Genomic DNA, 25,714 nt, shown 5'->3' with positions numbered 1-25,714 from the left:
CTGCCTTGGTCCAGCTTCTACCCATCAATTTTGGCTCCCAGTCTCTACAGGAAAACAAAAAATTAAAACGGGAAAGGCCAAGAGCCCTGTATCACAGAAGTCTCAGATATACTTGACTGGGAAATTGCTCTGACCAGTTACAGGCAGGGAAGACACTGTTAGGCTAAAATCGAAATAAACGTTTTTTCTTTTGTGGCCGTATTTATTCCGTATATTTAAATAAAAAAACAAATTCAAAGGGGTAAGTTAGAATAATGGGTGATTTTTGGAATCATGGGAGAGTTAACAGTGCTTCCAGCTAACACCAAACATAGTCCTTACCTCTACTGTTGGACTCATGATTATTTGATAATTAAATAATATAGATTTCAATGTATAGGACATTCTAATATATATCTGCTAAACAGACCAGAGTATTGCCCAGTGTTAAAGCCCAAATCTTTAGATTTTTAAGGTGTGTAGACTATGGGACTAGGTTTTGAACAATATGTCTTAGACGGTTTCTTGGAACACCTTTTCCCTTTTTTTCTTTTTTGCTGGAGTTTGTTTCCAGGTGTAGGTTAGAGAGCAAGTGATAATGTCAAAGTATGATGAAAACCTTTCCAAGGTCTTTTACATTAGATTCTTTTTTTTTTCCCCCAGAAGCACCGCTATGTAATTCCCTTGAGTTAAGTACTTTGTGAAGTTTAGATGCTTCACCTAACTTTTTAAAACTTGCTTGTTCAAACCACACCCATCTCTTTCTGGCATGGGCAAATTCATTTTCCCCTGACCATGGAACTGAGGGAGCTGGGAATATTTTATTCTTATTTAAACTCCATGCAGCATACACTGTGACCATTGCCCCACTTGACAGCTTTAAAAGTGCAGGTGATGGTGACACACATCTGAGGAATGTGAGCAACTAACGACTGAAGACCAGATGAGTTGTGGAATGACATCAAGGACATCATACATGAAGAAAGCAAGAGAGCATAAAAAAGACAGGAAAGACAGAAAAGACCAAAAGGGATGTCAGGATAGACTCTTAAATTGTTCTTGAATGTCAAGTAGCTAAAGCAAACTGAAGAAATGATGAAGTAAAAGAGATGAGCAGAAGATTTCACAGGGCAGCTTGAGAAGATAAAGCATTACAATGACATGTGCAAAGACCTGGAGCTAAAAAACCAAAAGGAAAGGACATGCTTGGCATTTCTCAAGCTGAAAGAACCAAAGAAAAAAATCAAGACTTAAGCTGCAATATTGAAAATTCTACAGAGAAAATATAAATGATGCAGGAAGCATCAAAAGAAGATGGAAGGAATACACAGAATCACTAAACCATTTCAGGAGGTAGCATATGATTAGGAACCAATGGTACTGAAGGAAGAGGACCAAGCTGCACTGAAGGCATTGGCAAAAAACAAGCCTCCAGAAATTGACGGAATACCAGTTGAAATGTTTCAACAAACAGATGCAGTGCTGGAGGTGCTCACTAATCAAGGCCAAGAAATTTGGAAGACAGATACCTGGCCAACCAACTGGAAGGAATCCATATTTATGCCTATTCCAAAGAAAGATGATCTCACTGAATGCAGAAATTACCAGACAATATCATTAATATCACAAATAAAATTTTGATGAAGATTATTCAAGAGCGACTGTAGCAGTACATCACCAGGAAACTGCCAGAAATTCAAGCAGGATTCAGAAGAGGATGTGGAAAGAGGGATATCATTGCTGATGTCAGATGGATCCTGGCTAAAGGCAGAGAGTACCAGAAAAATGTTTACCTGTTTTTTATTGACAGTGCAAAGGCATTAGACTGTGTGAATCATAATAAATTGATAACATTGAGAAGACTGGGAACACCAAAACACTTAATTGTGCTCATGAGGAACCTGTACATAGATCAAGAGACAGTTTTTAGAACAGAACAAGGGGATACTGCGTGGTTCAAAGTCAGGAAAGCTGTGAGTCAGGGTCGTATCCTTTCACCACACCTATTCAATCTGTGTGCTGAGCAAATAATCCAAGAGGCTGGAATATGAAGAAGAATGGGGCATCAGGATTGGAGGAAGACTCATTAACAATCTGCTATATGCAGATGACACAACCTTGCTTGCTGAAAGTGAAGAGGACTTGAAGCACTTGCTGACGAAGATCAAAGACTACAGCCTTCAGTATGGATTACATCTCAACATGAAAACAAAAATCCTCACAACTGTACCAATAAGCAACATCATGATAAACACAGAAAAGATTGAAGTTGACAAGAATTTTGTTTTACTCAGATCCACAATCAACACCCATGGAAGCAGCAGTCAAGAAATCAAACGATGCATTGCACTGGGCAAATCTACTGCAAAAGACCTCTTTAAAGTTTCAAAAACCAAAGATGTCATCTTGAAGACTAAGATGCATCTGACTCAAGCCATGGTGTTTTCAGTAGCCTCATATGCATGCAAAAACTGGACAATGGACAAGGAAGACCAAAGAAGTACTGATGCCTTTGAACTATGGTTTTGATCTCACATACTTTTGAACATGTTACCAGGAGGGACCAGTCGCTGGAGAAGGACATTATGCTTCAATAGCATGGGGTTAGGGAAAAAGAGGAAGACCCTCAACGAGATGGTTTGACACAGTGGTTGCAACAATGGGCTCAAGCATAACAATGATTGTGAAGATGCCACAGGACTGGGCTGTGTTTCATTGTTGTACTAGGGTCACTATGAGTTGGAACTGACTGAATGGCACCTAACAACCACAACAACAGTGTATCTTGTACATCTCCCTTATTTCTAAAAAGTAAGTCGGAGAATTCAGTGTCATCTGACAATATTTAGTTTTTGCGAGAGAAGTAGAGGTATCTAAATGTGATTGTATGCAGGCTTGTGAAAGGACAAGTTTACATCGACTTTTAATAATAACATCAATAACAAAATAAAAATACTAACAGTATTACTTTTTAATTACATATCATGTATCAAAAAATGTATTAGTTGCTATGCCTTGGAATAGAAATTATTATCTCCAGTTTATAGATGAAAAAATTGAGTCTTCAGCCTATTGCTACACGGTTAAGTGGATAAGGCAGAATTAGTACTCATACATACAATGACGGCAACAAATTGCAAATGTTTCTGGGAAAATAAGCCTACCAATTTGCAATTTATTAGCTGAATACAGCATGAATCTACCATGCCTAGTGAATGCTTGTATAAGAAGATCTCCCAAGCCCGCCCCCAACAGCTAGTGTTGTGTTGTCCAGAGGAATTATGTTTGCAACCTGAGCCCTTTTAAGCCATGAAGGATGTACAAGCCTCTTTTCAAGTTCTCCTTGTGCTAGGAACTTTCTCCATTTGCTAGGTACTATTTTTTTTTTTATCTGTGAAAAACTATTGACCATATTTCTTTCCCAAAACACTTTATTTTTCTATTGTGCTAAAATATTTAACGTATTTATTAGTTGTTTTATTGTGTCATTACATTTTAATTTTTTTGTATTTCTGATTTTGACCTCTTTGCATGTGTCTTTGTGCATCCCTCCCTACTGCCAATACGTGTCTCTTTCTATTTGTTTCCAATGGACTCCAGCTCTGGGTGAACAAAATATATTCAACTCTGTATTTCTTAGTTTGTTCTGGAGTACTAACTGTGTGTCCTCGACGTTGATTTCTGAGCTTTTACTTCACCGGTATTTTCCAAAAATTTATAATGGTGACATAAACTGTACCTGCTGGTTATATTAAAAACCAAAATCTTGTATTTATTCCAAGTCTAATCAGGTGGGGAAGGCATGATGATTTATTCCTCTCAGCTTTTATATCTCCTGGTGCTTTGGAGAGATAGGAAGCACTAAAGAGGATGATACTAAGTTCAACACACACTCAAAACATATGGATTTTATCAAGAGACCTGAAGCTCTCAAGATATATTATGATAAGGAGACTCTCAGAAGAGTTTCTTGGTAAACAACTCTTTTGTTTCTGTTGCCACTGTTAGGATAAAATATTATTCTGAGCATTTTTTTCTCCTTGTACTTCTCTCCCAGCTCTTGTACTACATTGAAACAAACCAGACAACAAAAAAAAAAAAAAAAAAGGAAAGGGGGAAAAAAAGGGAAAGGGGTGTCATGAATTGAATTGTGTCCCCCCAAAAATGTGTGTATCATTTTGGCTGAGCCATGAGTCCTGGTATTGTGTGATTTTCCTATATGTTGCAAATCTTGCCTCTATGATGTTAATGAGGGAGGACGGGCTTGGGCAGTTGTGTTAGTGAGGCAGGACTCAGTCTTTAAGATTGGATTGTGTTTTGAGGCAGTCTCTTGAGATATAAAAGAAAGAAATGAGCAGAGAGACGGGGGTAGGGTGGGGTGGGGGGGAGGAGGGGACACGTCACGCCACCAAGAAAGCAGTGCTGGGAGCAGATCACATGATTTGGACCTGGGTTTCCTGCTCAGAGAAGCTCTTAGTCCAGAGGAAGATTGATGAGAAAGCTGACAGAGAGAGACAGGCTTCCCCTGGAGCTGACACCCTGAATTTGGACTTTTAGCTGACTTTACCTAAGTGAGGAAATAAACTTCTCTTTGTTAAAGCCATCCACTTGTGGCATCTCTGTTATAGCATCAGTAGATAACTAAGACAGGGGGAATCAACATACATTAATTGTGTTTTTTTATGGAAAAATAGTAATTGGTACCTTACAGATGCCTATCTAGTTTGATATTTGTAACAGCTTTGGGTGTAAGTTTTATTCTCTCTAATTTTGTGGATAAGGAAATAAAGACCTGAGCATTTATGTCACTTCCTCCTGGTTATGTGGGTAGTAGATGGTAGAGTAAAATTTGAATTCAGGGTTGACTGATTTGGAAGCTCTTTCACTAAGCCACATTTTTTTAAGTCGATGAATGAGTCCTTGTAAATGTCAGTTAATTCAGATTTTCATTCACTCTTGTGATTGTGCATGGCTAATCAATGTAATTCTTCTCAAACTGTTCCTACTAAAAAAAAAAAAAAAAAGTATATCTAAATCCAGAAAATATTAAGCACGTATAATACAGGGTCAGGAAACCTACCCTAAATTTTCTACTAATAACTTATTTCTAGGGCCTCCTGTAATAAACTTTATAATTCATGGAAAATTTGTATTCTATATAGTGTATTTCTATTTTTAATACAAAAACATTTTAAAGTTCTGCTGAAATGAGATGAAATAAAAACTAAAGTTTCTAACTCATCATATTGATCACTGGATACTAGGTTATTAGATTGATTATGCTTTTGTAAAATGGATTGAATTAAAGATAGCGTGAAGGAAAGCCTCAAATAGTATTCCAGTATGTTTATTATGAGGAGCCTTGGTGTTGCAATGGTTAAGAGCTCAGGTGCTAACCAAAAGAGCAGTGATTCAAACCCATCAGCTGCTCCATAGGAGACAAGACCTGACAATCTGCTCTTGTAATGATTTCAGCCTAGGAAACACTGTGGGAAGTTCTACTCTGTACTGTAGGGTTGCTATGAGCCTGTGGTGCGATGAATTACTTAATATGGCCCTTCTAGCCATGGTCTTTGTGATTCACACATAATGATTGAATAAGACTATGCAAATAAGGTATTGGGAACTTGTGATGGTTGGGGTTATGTGTCAATTTGGCCAGGCCATCATTCCCAATATTGTATGGTTGTCCTTAATTTTATGTGTTGTAGATCCTGACCTCTACATGTTGATGAGGCAGGATTGGTGTTGAATGTGTCTTGGGTGGGTGGAAGCCATGAAGGAGGGCGTGACTCAGTCCCCGCGCTTACTAAAATTGCCCCCTTCCCTGGGGTGTGGCCTGCATCTAAGATATATGTGTGTGTGTCTTGGCGAGGCTCTCTCTCTCTGCATCTGGATCCTGCATCTGGTTTGTGATCAACTTGACCTCTGGTTCTTGGGGCTTGAGCCAGAGGCCTGCTGTCTGACCTGCCAATTCTGGAATTCACCAGCCTCTATTATCTGGCCTGATTAGCCAGCTTCCACAGCCTTGTGAGCCAGCAGCCTGTGGTCTGAACTGCCGATTTGGGTTCCTCAGCCCCTGCAGCCAGCCAGGTGTGTCAGGAGAAGCCTACACCTGCCCCAGGAGTTTGGGATTTGCCTGCCTCCACAACCACATGAGCCATTTCCTTTATATGGTTTGTGAGTTCTGTGAGACATTGCAGTGAATTAGGGAACCCAAAGATGGGAGGGAGTACTGAGGGGAGAGGAAGTAGCTGATGTGAGAGGCGATGGAGTAGTACCTAGTTTGGGATGGTTGCACATTTGGGACATCTTTAACCTTTGCCCCATAGGAACCAGCTTTGTGCTGATCCTTATAACAGAAATTATTCATTTACAGTCAGAATCGACTCAACGGCACATGACAACAATATGGTGATTATATATTTAAAAATATCCAGTTCTTAATCATGTACTAGTTTTTTTTTTTAATCATGTTCTACAAAGATCTATGTATTCTCACCCCTAGCTATTCTTAGACTTCATTTCCTCTAAAGTTCTCTTAACTCAGTCCAGCCACACTGGCTTTCTGGCTGGTCTTCAAACAGTCAGCAAGTTTCTACCTTAGCACGTTTGCATTTGCTGTTTTCTCCGCCAGAGATTGTCCTAGCTCACTCCCTCTCTTTAATTAAATCTCACTTAGGTTTAAATACCCTCTTCTCTGAGAGGTCTTCCCTTACCATGCCTTATAAAATAGTATTCCCTCTTCATCTTCCCATGTTCTTTTTAGTTAAAAAAAATATCCTCACACCATTTATATGCTGATCACTTTATTAATTTACCTGTGACCCTTCCTAGAATGCCTGCCAGAAGGCATAGTTATCAGTCTTATAGGCTACGCTGCCAGGAACCCTGCTGAAGCCTCACTGTCAGGCTGTTCTAAGAGAGACCCCAGCACTGCTGCCCCAGAGTCGGAGTCCACACTACAGTTCTTAGGCTGATCACATGCTCCCCGTGGACACCTGCCCAACTCCTTGACTATGGGCTGTGACTCTTCAGTAAAAACATTTGGGACATGCTTCCTTTAGTTGTTCTCTTCAGAACTGAAATCTTGAATTAGTGCATTTGATTAGCAAATTCTAGGTCACATGCTTGAACCCTATACCAAGGGTGGATGGAAAATCAAGTTTTAGGCTTTTAACTTGAGAAGAGTGTTTCTTGTCATAGGAAATCTCCTAAATTTATGAAAGCTTTTCAAAACATGCTGTATGGCCATAAAAACAAGGCAAATGCCCATGTCACCCCTGCATTCCAGCACCTAGAACAATGTTGGACACACTAAGCATTCCCTAAATAACTGTTAAATGAATGAATGAACATATGTTCAAGTTCCTGGTAATGTATTTTTCTCACCTTGGTGCCACAATATCCTGAGAACCAAATTCACATAAATATGTGGATACGTACATATTTTTTTAAAGTGTTCTAGAATTCATAGCAATAATCACTGAGGAAAGATATAGAGTATTATCGAGGCAATGAAGAATGTTGTATTTTCAGGGTTACTGCTGGTGAGCATATTTTAGGTGTTGTTTCCTTGCTGAGCTCAAATGAATTGTTTCACATGATGGTTGAATTGGCACCTCATCCGCCAGTCAGTCTCCTTTACTGTCTCAGGGAAATCCAGGTCAAAGGTCTCTGCAGTGTAGAAAGATGACTAGGAATTCCTATAATTTAGTTTACAATAACAATCTGCACAGACCAACAATTTCTTTTTTAAAAGCTTTGAGGACAAATGTGTTTTGATATTCAGAATTTTCAGATATTAGAATGTTAAAAGCAGGGACAGCTTACCCAATAAGCAAGGTATGCACTGGTGAAAAACAAGTGCAATTACAACCTACAGATAAATAAGTAAGCCTAATTAAGCCCATGTATACCTTGCTTACTGTAAACCAGTGCATACTGTGCATACTGGTTAACCCGCCCCTGATTAATAAGAGTACATACACCTTGTTTTATATCACATTCTCAGCTGGGTCTATGCAGCACCCATTACTATTTAAACTATTAAACCCATTGTTATTTCTGCAATGACACATACAAGTATGATAAAAACTAAATACGATAAAGAACATAAATAGCCTCACAATCTGTTTATATCAGGTTTTGCCCCCAAATCATTTATAAGAGAGTTTTGGTTTTCAGAGACTTTTAGATTTTGAAATTATGGATGAAAGATTATGGACTGGTAAATTTCTCATATCAATGAACTAAGAGTTCATTTACTGTTTCTATGATCAGCTTTCTTCATTCAACTATTCAGTTTATTTGTAGTACTCAGATCTTGATATGGATATTAAACATGTTCAGTTCTTTTTTTTGCCTTTTGATTGAGAATGTTCAACTTAGAAAAATATCAATAAATTTATATTTGTGTCTTAAACACTTACTTCCTTCTCCATAAATACAAAACTTAGGTCTTACTAAAGCTTCTAACTACATCCTGCAACTTTAATATGACCATTTCTGCTTTCCTTCACTAGCTCCTTTTGAGTGTGTCATTGACAATAACATTTGCTACTTTTCAGATCTACTTGGATTCTTATATTACATCTCTATTATTTTAACCTTGCATTTAAATTTATTTTTAATACTGATTAAAGGTCCCAGCTGGCACACAATTTAAAGAGATTTTTAAAAAATACCATACCTAAAATAAATGAAGGTTTAAAGTGCAGGAACGAGCAATAAACCACTCTTGTACCTGATCATTGCTCATTCAACCAGAATCAACTAGAATAAAACTAATGTTCTGAAAATATCTTTACCGTTCAACAATTCCATACCACAGTGTGATTTCTAATGCAAAACTTCTTCATTTTCAGTGTGGATATACATTATTAACTGATAATGAGTGAAAAAATTCTTACATCCTCAGTGTCCAAGGTATATCTTTTATTTACAGTAATTTCTGTCAGTATGTATTGAACAATGTTCCCTTCTATTATCTGATCTCTACTATTTGAGTAAGAAATCAATTTAATTGCAGTGATAGACTTGACATCTAATATTTTTTAAACTATTAACAGTGCAACAGATATTACAATCTTTCCTACAATCCTGTGTACTTGCTAGCTTCCACACTGAGCAGTGCCAATTTGGATGCTTTTTCTAAAATAATGCCAATAACTATATGAAAATTTTAGTTTTCTTTTTACTAATACCTTAACCTTTTCTAATTTAAAAATTAATAGTTTTGTTTTTGGATACTGAAAGTTTTATAAACAATGTTTTTAGAAGGGAGTCGAATTCATACCTTTTTATTTTGACAAAAATCTCGAAGAACTCTATCTTGGGTGTAATACTTTCTTTGACAATAACCTCCCCCCTCCAAAAAAAAAAATCCATTGCCGTTGAATTGATTCCAACTCATAGTGACCCTAATGCCAGAGTAGAACTGCCCCATAGGGTTTCCAGGGAGTGGCTGGTAAATTCAAAGTGCTGACCTTTTGGTCAGCAGGTGAACTCTTAACTACAGGTCTTTGGAAAGAAGGCGGGATGTCTTTAAAGGGCAATGGTTGTGGATCCTACCATCATGTTTTACCCACCACCCACTGCCGTCGAGTGGATTACGACTCATAGCGACCCTATAGGACAGAGTAGAACTGCCCCATAGAGTTTCCAAGGAGCGCCTGGCGGATTTGAAATTCCGACCTCTTGGTTAGCAGCCATAGCACTTAACCACTACGCCACCAGGGTTTCCTCATACTCTACTGTATACCTGAGTTCACAATACCCAAACCCTGGCCAACGTACTCTATTTCTAATACCACCGATTGCTATGAAATTAAAAATGTAAAAAGCACGGGAAAACACAAAGCTTACCACAGGTTTTTGATGTCTCGATTAAAGGAGGCCTTTCAACACTAATCATTGGAATCATCGCTTTGTTCCTCAGAGGTTTTTGCACTCCGGGATGGTGCAGCATGGAAAGATTCGACAAGCTGGAGAAGTTGCTTTTCCTTTGTAGAATGAGAAAAGAGAAATCGTGAAAGAAGAAGGGGAATATGAAACCAACTAGAAGCCTAGACTATAGGTCTGGCTTTTAGTAAGGAATAAATAAGGAAAATTGGGGATTTAAATATTAATCCCTTTAAAAATATTTATGCCCATGTTGCGTGTTCCCCATTGGAAAGTCTTGTGTAACCCACATTATACAGTACCCTACTTTGAAGGCCAGCCTCAAGGATGATCTTGATCCTATGTCTTACTCTATCACTTCCCACACAAAAACCTACTGTCAAGTATTACGATTTCAGAATCCTGATTAAGGTTTTCAGCGTTAGTGAAGTTTACTCATGGACTGAAGAATAGGGCATGGCATGTGTCTGTAACCCAGTTAGTTGTTCACATGGGAAGTCTCAACTCCCCCATACACATGGGGTCACATTCTATTCAAGATTTAAAATGAAATAGGTCAAGACTCCAATTTGTGGGCTTGTATACCTCTGGTTCCTTCTCGGTGTAGAGCAAAATAATCTGTGTGGCTGGAGCAGAATAAGGTGGGAGAAGTAGAAGATGAGAAGTAATAGGATGCCAGTGGGACAGATTAGACAAGGCATCTAAGACATCAGAAGGGCTTCAAACTTTACCCATTGGAGAGTTCAAACAGAGGAGTGGTATGATCTGACATGTGCTTTATACACAAACACGGGCTGCTCTTTTGAGCACAGGCTCCAGAAGAGTCAGGGTAGAAGCAGTGAAATTAGCTGTGAAGTGCCTGACACTAGGGTTGTAGCTGTGGAAGTGGTACAAAGTGATTGGATACTGGAAAAATTCTGAAGGATTTGCTGAAGAATTTGGATTTAGAATATAAGGAAAAGAAGTTAAAGGTGACTCCTAGGTTTCTGGCTTGAACAACTGAAAGATAATAAAGTTAACAATTAGCTACATAATATCAACCACATGTTTTCCTTTACCATTTTCTTCCATATTGTCTACCAGGTTGATGAGAGCCCATCTTCCTCTGTTTATTTGGTAGCACAGAGATCATTAGAACATATCAAAGTTCACTTTTATAAACAATTAAAATTTTGAAAGTTCTCCACATATAAGAATATAATATAAGAATATGTGGAATTGTGGATATCCACTGATAAATCTGCTAAGAAACCTGTTTCTAACCTTGAAGTGAGATAGGGAATCAGAGGGAAGTTAGGGTTAGGGAGTAGGGGAAAAAGATGAAAAATGTTTCTTTAGACTTTGGTTGTTTTTTTTTTTTTTTTTTTTAAATTAAATACAAGCTTCTTATTTAAAGAGGAGGACCAATCTTTGGGAGTTTCTGATTTCAGCTGCTAGAGACAACAATAATTTCCTTTTTGTTTCAAAAAGGACAAAATATTACAGGCGACACCCAACATGGCAACTGATAAAATAAGGATAGAAACTGCACATACACCCAGAAAATACCAACGTAGGTCATGAAGCCTCAAAGATGAGAGCAATTTGTGTTTAGGGAAGTCCATTTTGTCTCTATGCGTATGCATCAGGGGAGGAAAGAATTAGAATTGAGCCATAAATGGGATAATGTATTTGCACAGTTAGAGGCTAAATGTTTCCCTGTTTTTACTGTATGCACTTGTTTTCTGATCCATGTACTGGCAAACTTTATCAGAGTGGGCTGCTGCAATATTTTTCTTTGTAACAACAAAACCTCTTAAATAAATGTAAAATCAGTATTTAGGTGAGTGTAGCATGATGGTATTTTGCCACCATTATTCTGTTCAGTCATTACTGCTGATGAGTGCTGTTATAAGGTTTATTAAAAAAAAAGAAATCAGTTTCTCCACTCAGATCTTCTGCACAAATCACAGATAACTTTACTTCCCTGATTTCCTTGATTGCTGCCTGAGCTTCCTATCCCATTCTTAATATAGATTAAGCTCTATTCATCGCTGTTGTCTTTATAATTGTGGATGTGTGTGTGTGTGTGTATGAGAGAGAAGAGGTCGCCATCATATAGCTTCATTCACAACCACTCACACATAGTTTCTATTGAAAGACTAAACTTTATTGAGAGTCTCTCTTTGTTGTTTGCTTTTTAAATAATAAATACTCACATTTTCCCTTAGAAGAGATTTTCTCACAATTGTTCTTGAGTAAAATAATATAGATTCCATTCCTCTGTGGTCTAAGGGCAGGCAAAATGGAGCTGTACTGATACAAGTCAGCAAGTGTCTGCTCCCTTGGGGGATGAACTGGAAAGGGACATGAGCGTCATTTCTGGAATGACGGAAATGTTCTATGTCTTGTTTTAAAGATGGCCACATGGCTGTATTTGATGGTAAAACTCATTGAACAGCCCTGATGTTCAGTGTTTCCTGATCCGTGTACTAGAAAACGGCATCCGAGTGGAGTGCCTATGCACTTTGATGTCCATAAATTATACTCTAATAAAAAAAGAAAAGTTTTATTCTCTGTTCACCTCTCTGCCTATCACCTCCTGCCTATTTAGCTCACATAATCACTTCTTCTGTTATCTCTTCATTGTTTTAAAAACGTCGGTCGTCTCTGCTTTCTCCAGACACACATTTAATACATGACAAGTGCAAGAAATATTAAGTAGATATTTTAAAACTAATTGTCAGAGCCTGTACATCTGCAAAAAAGGAGAAAAGTTAAATATTGTATCTTCAAAATACATTTTATATGAGAACCATATACATAAATCTATATAAAGTATAAATAGGCAGAGGGAAGCATTTCCTTGCAACAATTATATGGGAAAGCTTGAAGAATCATTTTGGTATCTATAAAAAACTAAGTAAACATCACAATTCAATGATATATATGTTATAATAAGTAAATATGAACTTTTGAATAAGGTTTTACTTAATAGCATAAAAAATGTACATAAGGATAGCCTGGAACATTAATTTCCTGTTCCAACCAGCACTCACTCACTCACACATACACACACAATACACACTCCTCAAAATATGTCCCTAAAAATAATAATCTTTTTCATATCACTTGACAATAGTGGTACTTTAAAAGCCCCATTGTGCACTTTAAAATTCCACACATTAAAAAGGAACATCTGAATAACAGCTAGATATAACAACAAAAATGTAGAATATCAAAGAATGACTGACGACGTAGAGAAATGTTCTCCATAATACAAGGAGAGAAGACCTGAGTTTTCATTTTGGTTTTGACACTGAACAGCTGTGTTTTGTGTCAATCAAGTGACTTCATGTCTTCAGCCTCAGTTTTGTTTTGTTCTGTACTGTTTTGTACCTTAATCTGCAATTTGAAACATTTAGATAAATTTGCAACACTTCCCTCAAGTAATAATATTCTGTTCTTTGTGATAATGTGAGAAATACTGCAGCTGATACAGAGGTACAAGCAAACTCGCTTTTAGGAATAATCTGAGTAGGTAGCCTGTCCTTCGGGGCCTCTTAGCTAGTGCCAGAAACATGTACCTGTGAGTCCACATGTTTGTTTCCTTTGGGTTAAATCTGTGAGTGCTTTTAAAATATATATAGCCCTGGGAATATCATTAGACATATGAATCTATTAGCTTCTTCTTAAAAAAAGATTTTAATGAGACAGTGGCAAGATTCTCCACCATTCATTTGTCAGTTTGTCATACGGTGGTGGCTTGCATGTTGCTGTGATGCTAGAAGATATGTCACCAGTATTTCAAATACCAGCAAAGTCACCCATGGTGGATGGGTTTCAGTGAAACTTCTGGACTAAGACAGACTGGGAAGAAGGACCTGGTGATCTACTGCTGAAAAAATTGACCAGTGAAATCTTTATGGATAGCAGTGGAACATTGTCTGATATAGGGCCAAGAAGCTGAACTATATGAAGAGGAATGGGGCAGCAGGATTTGAAGAAGACTCATTAACAACTTATGATATGCAGATGACACAACCATGCGTACTGAAAGTGAAGTGGAATTGAAGCACTTACTGATGAAGAAAAAAGACTACAGCCTTTAGTGTGGATTATACCTCAACATAAAGAAAACAAAAATCCTCACAACCAGACCAATAAGCAACATCATAATAAATGGAGAAAAAAATTGAAGTTGTCAAGGGTTTCATTTTACTTGGATCCATAATCAGCTCCCATGGAAGCAGCAGTCAAGAAATCAAACGATGCATTGCATTAGGCAAATCTGCTGCAAAAGAAGTCTTTAACGTGTTCAAAAACAAAGAAGTCACCTTGTGGACTAAGGTGTGCCTGACTCAAGCCATGGTATTTTCAGTCGCCTCATATGCATGCAAAAGCTGGGCAATGAATAAGGAAGACCAAAGAAGAATTGATGCCTTTGAATTGTGGTATTGGTGAAGAATACTGAATATACCTTGGACTGCCAGAAGAAGGAACAAATCCGTCTTGGAAGAAGTACAAAGAGAATGCTCCTTAGAAGCAAGGGTAGCTAGACTTCATCTCACGTACTTTTGGACATGTTATCAGGAGGGACTCGTCCCTGGGAAAGACATCATGCTTGGTAAAGTAGAGGGTCACTGAAAAAAAGGAAGACCCTCAAGGAGATGGGTTGATACAGTGGCTGCAACAGTGAGCTCAAACATAGTAACGGTTGTGAGTATGGCACAGGACCAGGCAGTGTTTCGTTCTGTTTAACATAGGGTTGTCATGAGTTGGAACGAACTTAACTGCACCTAACAGCAATAACAGCAAGAGCTAGACTTTCTTGACACCAATGGGAAAGAAGTAAAGATGAGTACTAATCAGAAAGGCAAGAAGGTTTGAGGATCTTCATGGAGATTTCAGAGGGTGCTAATTCTTTTACCGACTTGGCTATTGTCTCCGACTCATAATAAGCCTATCTAAGTTGTAAAACTCTCTGGTGAGGAACCAGAGGTTTACTTAGCAATCCCTCTGTCAGAGTCCTAAGGATGGGAGCTGCTAACTTTTTCAGGGACAATGATAAGCCTTGAGACTCACTGAAATTTACTGATCTATGCTACGCTACCTGTAAGTAGCAATTTCACCTCAAAATAAGAAATATCAGATCTGCGGATTTTTAGAACACATGCTGTCCACTAAAGTGATTGTGTAATTACTTTTTTCAAGCAAAATCTCATGTGTCATCTCTCCAAGCCCACATAGTTATTGATTCATTATACTCTAAAGTGAAGAATCTAGTCATCCTGTACCCTGAAAATCTTCCTCAATGTGGAACATTTATGCTACCTTATGCTGAGCACACTGTAACAGCAAAAATCTAACTAGCTCAGCCCTGCTAATGGTAGGATGCTAATGGGAAGAAAATGTTAAGCTTCTCGTTCTGTTTGAATTTTGGTTAAAGAGTTGATGTACATTGCAGAGAGCTAATCAAATGAAAATAGAACAATAAAAGCAATATAAAATTTGGCAATATACTATTGAGCTTTTTTTTTAATTTTCTTAGAATTTGTAGAAGTATAATATAGAAGAAAGTATAGTTTTAAAATTGCTTTTCTGGAAATTTTGAGAACATATTTTCAGCTAGCTGAACTATCTGGGCTAATAGTTCTATGTAAGATAAGAGATCAGATTTGCTGTTGTTGTTAGGTGCTATAGAGTCAGTCCTGACTCATAGTGACCCTAAATACAACAGGAGAAAACACTGCCCAGCCCTGTGCCATCCTCACACTTGCTGCTGTGTTTGAGCCTATTGTTGCAACCAGTGTGTCAATCTGTCTTGTCGAGGCTCTTCCTCTTTTTTGCTGACCCTCTACCTTACCAAGCATGATGTCCTTCTCCAGAGATAAAATAGAGGTCAGAAATATTAAAAACATTATTTTTTTAGTTTAATGACCTTCCAGAAAATGTTAAATTTCAAAAGGATCTTGGAGATCATCTTATTCAATCTCCTAGTTTAGGAATGGCTTTTATGGCATTCTGATGAAATACCTCCTTTGACAGAATTTACTACCTTACAAAAAACACAATTTTATTTTTAGGCAGAATTTAGGAATTAGAACTATAATTACAACCATGTTATTTTACCTCAAAACAAAGTTGCCTTTCTAATATTGTTTTCTTATTGGTCCCAATTTTGCCCGTTGCCATTAGCCAGGTTACATTTTAGTCTACTACCAGATTCTTTTTTTACTTCCTGGCTAAATATCCCCATTTCTTTCACTGGTACACTGGTTTTCTAGAATCTGACACTTTCTACCTGGCTTCCTCTGGACACACACATTGGCCAACCCCCCTTTAAAAATATAGCCTCTAGGAAGTGCTCCAAAAGTGATCAACTTTGTACAGAGTGAAATGGGGTTTTCAAAGTAAATTGAAATTAAAAGACATTCATTGAATGACTAATATGTTTATCTTAGAATGTTTCTATTCCCCATTTAAACTATCTTAATATTTTTCCTTAATTTTCATCTTCACTGTTTCTCCACAAACCCCTAGGGACCAGTGGCCACTTGGATGGTCTATCTAACTTTCATGAGCAAATGACACTCACTCCAGTGCAGTGTTTAATTACTGTACTCAACCACCTCCCCAGCTCTGGTGAGTTTAGAGCACTAGACCCTGCTTGTCTGCTAAAGGTACAAGGCGCTAAACTCAGAGACTACTAATCATAATTAAATTGGATATTGTCTTTCATCTGTTGGCTTGCTGCTGCTCTGCCTCCGAATTCATGTTAAAATTGCCATCTGCTTAACTGCATGCTATATAGTAAAAAGGTAACTAGCCTGGGAATCAGGAACTCAGAGTTCTGAGTTAGGAGTAAATGTGTAGTATCTGCCGTGTAACTCTTGTTCCACCACTTCAGTTCTTGCTGGTTTCCAATAACATTGTTCTCTCCCTCGTTCCCCCTTGCCCACGCAAGCCTAAATGTTTTTTGTACTGTTGCTAGTCCTATACATTATTGCATCTCTTAATTCTAACATATATCTGTAAATAGTTCCTTCCTTAAACTCTATTCAGCTACCTCTTGGAATGTCATTAGTTTCCTGCCTAGATTCTGACAGATAATCTCTCTAAGCCACAATTTTCTCATCTATAAAATGAGGTTGAAAGTAGTACTTAATTTATGGGATTGCCCTGAGGGTTAATGAAAGAATACCAGTGTTAGCCTACAGTCTGGTGTATGGTATTTGCTTAATAAATGTAATATAGTTCTATTATTATTATCATTATCATAATTGTTAGGAATAGTTTATAGAGGTTGATATAATATTTTGGGTATGAAAAATTTTATCATAATATAGGAATGGTTTATAGAGGTTGTGATGTAATATTGTGGATATGAGAAATTTTGTTGGATATTCTGCATAGTCCTTTCAGTCTAACAGTCTCTCTGACATCTCACTTGTTATTCTTGCCCAACAAATAATTAAACTCAGCTGTCAATATCAAGACTAAATATAGTTCTTAGTGATGACTGTTGTACCAGAGTTTTGCAGTAATATCAGAAGAAAATTGATTATTTTTTTGAAAATTTACCAAGTTTTTTTTTTTTTTTTCTTTTTAGTGGGATCAGTATGGCAAATTAGCCAGAGTTTTCATAGTCATGTTCCATGGAAACATAGGTATGTATTGTGGGTTGCAATGATGATCCTACTGAATGGTATGTGCATTTATAGTCTTTTCAAACTCCCAGTAGGGTTGCTACGAGTCAGAATCAACTCGATGGCAATGAGTTTTGTTTTCTTTGGTTTTGTTTTTAATCAAAGCTTAGTCCATATTTCCAAATAAATATCTTAGTTAGACTCCTGATCTTATCACAAGTGTGATGATGCTCCCTTATGGATCCTAAGACAGTATTATTGACTCATGTAAGACTGAGATTCATAGCATTTTTTTTTTGTAAATTGTTGATCTTTATAGTTTTTTATCAATTAACATGAAAGTATGCTCCACTCTAATACTTTCTCCAAAATGTTTGTTATTTACTTCATCCATTAACATGGAAATGCTCTTATAGTTTTTATCCTTTTCGTCTTTGTTGTCTGCTGCTGTCAGTGCTTTCTCTGCTGGCTGCATTTTCTTCTCTCTGTTGTTGAGGCCATATATTCTTCTCACTTTGACAGGAGGAGCCATTTTGGGTATGGATCCTGATTAAATACAGGCGCTCCATTGCCCAGCACCAGACACTTCTAATGTAGTGTTCATTAAACATTTCCCAAGCAACAGTAGTTGAGGGATGTCCCTGCTCATCCATCATGCCCACTGTTGTGTGTGCCATAAGATATACTGACTGTATGTTCATCATATTGCAACATGTATGTGTGGTCATTATAATACTGAGGAAAGCATGGGCCTCAGTAACACAAAGTACCTAGAAAAAGTAAATATTTTTGATCATTGAAATACCACTTGCTGTGTTAGCTCTCACTCAATACTCATGGTTATGTAGGAAGACTGGTGAAAATATTGCAATTTACTGAGCCAGTTTACATTAGACTTTCTGAATATAGTATAGTTCTGAAATTTCACTCCCAAGTGATTCCTCCAGATTAACTAGTACAAGCTAATATGATATTCCTGGATTTCATTCTTCAAGTTTTCATTCTGGTGAAGTTTTAGGTGTCATGATGACCTCTGTTACTGACCATAGGGACTTAAAGGAGCAAAACCCTCCTAATAATGAGCAGCAGTGCCTTTGTTATGTATTGTGTAGCATTGGGTTCATCAATTTTCCTTTCCAATAAATGTGCTTTCAATTATTAACAAATACAACTAACCACAAAAAAAATTAACCTTCTCGGTAATAGGAAAAGGTCATCTGTAATCAATAACCCCTCCACATAAATCAAGGAAGAGGAGAAAAGAAGAAGAGATGCAAATCAGAGATTGCAGCAGCATCACTCTGATGTGTTTTGTATGGTTTAAAATGGAAAAAAAAGGACAGATTCTTTTAACATTTAACTGTAGCATTACTCAATTGCTCTTAATTGTTCTATGTCATATTTAAGTAAAATGTACTGGTGATGGTATCCTATCTAAAATCATTCTATGGGCTGTTGGTCATTGGTTTGTTATTAGTATTTCAGGGAATATACAGTATTTAGAAGAAGAGTGAGCCCTGAAATATGAAGAATGCAGCTAATTCCAGAGCTGGAAGAGCTACTTGATCATGTCTCTAATGTTTTACGCAAAGTTCTCAATCTAGTTTAACATTTTCCTGAGCAAATCCTCTTTCTGTGGTTCAAATTAGAAGACAGTGAATTAAGAGAGGTGTATTAATATCTGCCATTCTTTGAGAAAGCACAATATATAATAATACTAAATTGTTCAGACACTTTAAAAATGATTACTTAAAAATAAAGGCTAACTTCAGTGCTCATCTCAAAAGTAAAATTCTTTAGTTTATATCTTCAGGTCAAATTCTATTACTTTTGGGCAAAGGCTATTATAAAACTTATGAAGCAAGAGGCAAGTATAATAATCAGAAAAAGTCACCAAGTTTAAGTGAGTTTCAAAAGCCATTTCATTAAAAGTATTACCAGAAAAAATATCTCTGCCAAGTAAATGCTAGTTTTTAATTTACCATTTCTAATTATGATTTTTGAGCAGGTCATTAAAAAAGTATAGGCTAAAATTTATATATTTTTCTGTGGGATAGATGACTTGTGAAAGTGAGATTGAATGGAAAGCTAGTTAGAATTTCCCTGTAAAGGGCATATAGTGGGTCCAGATTATGTGCCTAGAAAGCAGTACTGTAGAATATCCTATCATTCAAGAAACTAAATAAATAGGTTTGTTTTACTGTAAGAGTGTGTATGAGCTTGAAATGAATAGTAATAAGGGATTGTTTGATCTTGAAAAAGTTTGATCAAATAACAAGATCCCTGTTTATCAAACTTAATTGTCTGAAACTGTGGAATACAGTTCAGCTTCACAGACATTTACAAGGACCTTCCAAAAGGTCAGCAGTTCTAACTTACCAGCTGCTTCTTGGAAACACTATGGGGTAGTTCTACTCTGCCCTGTAGGGTCACTATGAATTGGAATGGACTTGACAGCAACAGCTTTTGTTTTTTTGTTTTTAATACATCCCAGATACTCTTCAGATACTTTCTGCTTTTTTATTATAAATATAGCATTTTTTTATTTCCAAGTAGAGACCTAATATTCAGATCTCCTTCACCTACATATAATCTGAAAAATGATACAGAACATAAGAAAAGTAGGCTAGGTGATACACAGGCAACCTCTGGAAGAGTAAGAGTATTTCACAGTGGAATGTACCTGTGGGATACACCTGACAATGAGATCACAGGAGTAAGTAAGCCTGGTGCTTGCTGTAAGTAAGGCCATCTCAGAGGTCAACCATTGGAGGTCACCACAGTGATAGAGGAAGTAGCTATTGCTGCTAAAAACAGGTGAGAAGATGAGAAAAAAAAAAATTAAATCGGGAAAACCAATATATGATATAGGCACAATAGGGAAACCTTATATTGAAATGAATTGAGTTATTAGAAAATCAGAAAAGAGCTTTAAAATGAGTCAATCAAACGGCGTCAAAGCTGGATGTTGTTAAAAAAAAAAAGTTGACAACAAAAAAAAAATCAAATTAGAAACCTACTAAATGAAGAATTGAATTTTTGACATAAAAACAAAATAAATTAGAGATGAGTAGATTATACAAAGTTGGAAAATAAATTAATGAACCAAAACATCAAACTAAGAAACTCTTCCAGAATCAAGAAAAAAAAAAAATGAGTTGTAAATGATAAAATAAAAACAAAAGAACAGAAAAATATGGAGAAAATTAAAAGTATATTATTTGAAAGGAACAATAACAGAAAATTTGCAACTGTATTTGTTGAGGGAGAGAAAAGACACTGGGAGTAATTTTAAAAAAACAACCCATCAATTAAATACCAATGGAACAGAGAAATAAAAATTATAAAATAGCAATATAGGTAAATTTACACCAATAAAATTGAAAACTTATATAAAATGGATAAATTTCTAGGAAATCAGCACAAAAAATTACTAAAAACAAACTTGAAATAGCATTAAAGTATACTGTATATACTCCCCAACGCACACACACACACATACAATCACTGAAAAATCAGGTGTCTTTATCAAATCTTCAAGGAAAAGATAATTATCATCTTTCATAGACTGACCAACTGGTTTTACAGGACATTGTTTGAGGCATACCCTGACACCAAATAGACAAAGATCAAACCAAAGAGAACATACGGAGTTTGTTTTACAAACATAAGCCAAGTGAATCAACAAATTCAAAATATACAGAAATAATCATTTTTTCAAGATTGCTGCATACAAGAGCAACATAAAAATGTAATTGTGTTTCTATACGAGAGCAATGATCAATTACTGTAAAATGTAAAACATACTAGAAAAATGATCCATATCAGTTACAATAAAAACTGATGTATTTAGTGATATCATGGCAAAAAGTGATGTAAGAATTTAATGGGGACAACCCACAAAGGCCTAAAGGAAGACAAAAATGCATCTTGAAGTCTAGAGCTTTGCTATTGTGGGTATTAAAATGTCAGTACCATTGTCGTTGTGAGCTGTTGTTGAGTCAATCCCTACTGTCATGGCAGTACTGTATAGATAGAAATTGCTAGTAATCAGCCTTATTCATAAACTTTCCATCTAAAGTATATTTCCACCTATATTCTTTGATACGAGTGAGGAAAATTCCTCTAAGTGGAACTTCAGGGTGAACAGATGTGCAAATTTTAAGTGATGAGAAAAAGTGTTACATTTTCTTTGGAGAAGATTGTATTTACAATCTCACCAGCAGTGCGTGTAAAACATCAGCCTTTTCTTTTTTCGCTTTTTGTCTTCTGGGTGTTGAATAACGTAGAAAAATGCTTTTCCCACTCCAATATTAGGTTAACCTATATGTTTTATTAGGAAACCCTGGTGGCGTAGTTGTTAAGTGCTATGGCTGCTAACCAAGGGGTCGGCAGTTCGAATCCTCCAGGTGCTCCTTGGAAACTCTGTGGGGCAGTTCTACTCTGTCCTTTAGGGCTGCTATGAGTTGGAATCGACTCGACAGCACTGGGTTTGGTTTTGGTTTATATTTCTGGAAGCTATTAGGAATCTGCCCTTCTATTATTTTTTTCTCAAGCAGCTAGGTAGTTCCTCTAACGCAATTTATTGAATGGTGTCTACTTTTTCCACTGGTATAAAATGCTACCACTCTTTTGGGCTAAACTATACACTGAAATTGTAACTTCTGGGGAGAACTAGTGTTCAAGACTGGAAAGGTCCAGGGTAAGGCTTCTTTGGCACTGTAAAAAATTCTATGCCTTGATATCTTGATCTGTGAGGTAATTACATGGATATGTTCAATTTATAAAAATTTTTATGGACCTATGCATTTATGATCGATAGACCTCTCAGCATGTGTATTAAACTTCATTAACTAATTTACAGAAAAGTATGGATTGTTCGCTGTTTCACTTATTGAAACTAGACAAGCAGTACAGTAGCAGCTAGATATTGATTTAGATTTGACATCACAGATGATCATGGTGACACTCTCGTGAGTCATTTGAAAGAAGTGGGAATGGATGCACGTGTGGAATGGGATGAGCACAGATGCGATTGAGTAGATAGAGTGCTGTAAGCGGGTACTTATTAAGGTTAATGATAAGGATATAATAGATGTATGCACAGAGTGTAAAAACATCTAAATTAAAGACATTTAACCAAGGCTCAAGATATGGGGGAAGCTTTCTTGAGGAGATTGTTTCAGCTTAGTCTTGAAAGTTAAGGAAGAGTTAGCCAGGAGAGAAAGCAAGATGGTAGGGTAGGAAAGGTGAGATTTCAGGCTGCATGAGTAGAGGCAAAGGAGTTGAGAAACTGCATAGGTTTAGGAAATAGCTTAGTATTACTGCATTAAGTATAGAAAGCTGTGGGAGTCATGGCTGAAGAACTGGGCAAGGCACTAGCAACAGAGGACTTTATATACCAGGTATAGAAGATCGGCCTTTTCCTGTTGGATCTGGGGAACTGTTAATAGGTAAAAGGAGAGGAGAATTATGATCATATACATCTATTAAGTAGGCACTGCAAAATTGAAGGGGGATTTGAGGTCCATGTGATAAAAATAGCATATGGGCATGAATTAATTTCTTATTTTTTCTTAAGGTATATTTCGAGGTAATAGAAGTCATAAGAAATCAAGAGGATCTAGGTCTTGAATATCCAAAAAAATACTTTTGCTTAGAGTGACTTTTTCTGACATTTGCCGGCAGTTGTGATGTTTGTACTGACTCATTCACGTGCCTTTACCCAGTTTCGTATTTGGCCAATGACAAATACTTGCAAATTTTTTTCCTAACCATTAGCACCTAACACATTAAAAAAAATAAATAACCTGTTGCCGTCAGTTGATTAGCTCTCATAGCGACCCTAGAGGACAGAGTAGAACTGCTCCATAGGGTTTCCAAGGAATAGCTGGTAGATTTGAAGAGCTGACCTGTGGTTAGCAGCCATAGCTCTTAACTACTGCACCATGCTCAATAATTATATTATTGATTTGTTGTGGTTGCTACATGGGGTTAAGAGTAAGACATGGGGTCATGTAACACTTTTTTTTTTTTCCTCTCTCTGTGTGAAGTTAATTGGACTATGTAGAAATTCAATTCTCAACTTGGCCTAAAAAATCCCTTTTTATCATCTCAGCAGGAAACTCATTTTAGGCTTTTTAAACTTACTTTCATGATTTTGATGTGATTATTATTAACATAATCATTATTATTTTCCCTCATTAAGTTCCTGGAAAGACATACCATCTCAAAACAGGAAGCTTTTAAATAGCCTTTGCTGTTTTTTTTCTCTGCAATAAATACAGCAAATTTTGAATCCCAAAGTTTTTTCTACTGTCCTGGGTAAAATGCTTTGGTACTTTGGTTAATAGTTATTTTCATTTTTACAGAGGTGTGTTGATACCTTAAGCAACCAAAAAAATAAAATGATTTTGAGAAAAAAAGAATAATAGCTGCTTTTTTTTTTTTTTTTTTGGGAAATACATATAACGTATGATGTTTGACAGCTCTTAAAGAATAGACTTCCTTTAGTTTAAAACATTTTCAGTTTAAACAGCCACTATATTATATAAAGAAATATAAATTAGAGTAATGTGAGTTACATTATACAGAAAGAAAATAGATCTAACATTCCTACTGACCTCTCTGCCACTAGGATCTCTATTCTCTAATCCAGGCTGCATATTGTCACCAAAGTAATTTCTCTTTGGTACCATTCTGGACGTGTGCACTCTCATAGCTGAAGAAATTCCAATTGATCCCTTTTGCTCACCAGAAAAAAGGCTGGCATGCAAAGCCGTTAACGATCCCACAGTTACTGATGGGCAGGCAATAACCTAGGTGCTGTAGGTTGCTGTGAATTGGAATTGACTGGATGGCAACTCTCCCACTGAAATTTGATGTGTGATCACCCCCATGATGGAATGTGCTGAGTGGTACCAGCGGGGGTGGGGCCTGTGGTGACTCACCACCCCTCAGCCTTCATCTCTCCACCGTCCACCATCTACTTCCTTTTCCTGCTAGTTTTGCAAAGGTTTTTGGCTTGTTCTGGAGCCAGCAGCTGTCTGTCTGACCTCTGGTTTTGGGGACTTGAGCTAGCAGTTTACCTATCCATCTTGGGATTCACCAATCTTCGCGGCCTACAAACAAAAGTCTTGCTCCCCGGGCCTGTCTAGCTGATGTTTGCCAGTCCCTGTGGCTAAGTGACTCAGGAGAAACCTTGCGGTCTTGCCTGCCAACCTTGGGGATTCCTTGACCATCATAACCTGTGAGTGGGATCTCTGCTCTCCAACCTGCTCATCTTGGATTTACCAGCTTCTGCGGTCCTGTGAATTGGGAAGGGACTCTATACCCATCCAAGGACTTGGAAAGTTCCATCCCCTACAATCGTGTGAGCTGTTTCCTTAATATAAATCTCTTTCTTTATATTTATACGCATTACTGGTTTTGCTTCTCTAGAGAACCCAGCCTAAGACAATGTGCTATGTGTTTGTTGCCTTCAGGAGTTTACTCATGAGCATCTTTCTATGTGGAACAATGATTGCTGCTCTGTTCTAAGAAGTCCTTCCCATTTTTTAGATTCCTGTGTAGCCTGGCATCTTTAGTAATTATGCAAAATACTTCTAGCGCTTGTTTGGACTTAGTTCTGTGCCTGGATACTTAAATAATGAGTTCAGATGGAAGACAAAAGAATGGTGTAGCAATCGGCAAGTTACTGAGAGATGGACTCTTCTACAGTTCTTCTGATGTTAAGGGTGTATGTCACCCTCCTGAGGGAGTCCAGGAAGCAGAGCACACGGATGAGGACAAGCCAAGCATGCATTTAGGAAGCAGAGTATGTAGCAGAGGTCACCAGTGGGCTTGTCAGAGAGAAACATCTCTTAATAGCTGTGATTTTCCAGAGACTATGAGTGATAAGGGAAACCCTAGTGGCATAGTGGTTAAGTGCTATGGCTGCTAACCAAGAGGTCGGCAGTTCAAATCCGCCAGGTGTTCCTTGGAAACTCTATGGGGCAGTTCTATGCTGTCCTATAGGGTCGCTATGAGTCAGAATCGACTCGACGGCAGTGGGTTTTTGGGTAAGAGTGATAACGAGTCCCTGGGTATCACAACCGGTAAACTGCTCCACTCCTAGATGAAAAGTTGGCAGTTCAAACCACTCAGAGACACCTTGGAAGACAGGTCTGGCAATCTGCTTCTGAAAGGTCATGACCTTGAAAACC

General features: G+C 37.3%; 1 protein-coding gene across 1 annotated transcript in view; it reads left to right on the top strand.

Annotated features, from left to right (window-relative positions):
- Nucleotides 1-25,714, top strand: part of LOC126081573 (uncharacterized) — a 786,258-nt gene that overhangs the window by 690,007 nt on the left and 70,537 nt on the right. Inside the window, exon 7 of the mRNA XM_049893546.1 lies at nucleotides 17,474-17,531. The gene's annotated coding sequence lies outside the window, so the exon portion shown is untranslated. The remainder of the gene's footprint in view (nucleotides 1-17,473; nucleotides 17,532-25,714) is intronic.

This window comes from Elephas maximus, chromosome 8, assembly GCF_024166365.1.
Source record: "Elephas maximus indicus isolate mEleMax1 chromosome 8, mEleMax1 primary haplotype, whole genome shotgun sequence".
In the NCBI taxonomy this organism is placed as follows: Eukaryota; Metazoa; Chordata; class Mammalia; order Proboscidea; family Elephantidae; genus Elephas; species Elephas maximus.
Note: the sequence above shows the minus strand (reverse complement) of the source record. Positions and strands in the feature narration are given on the sequence as shown.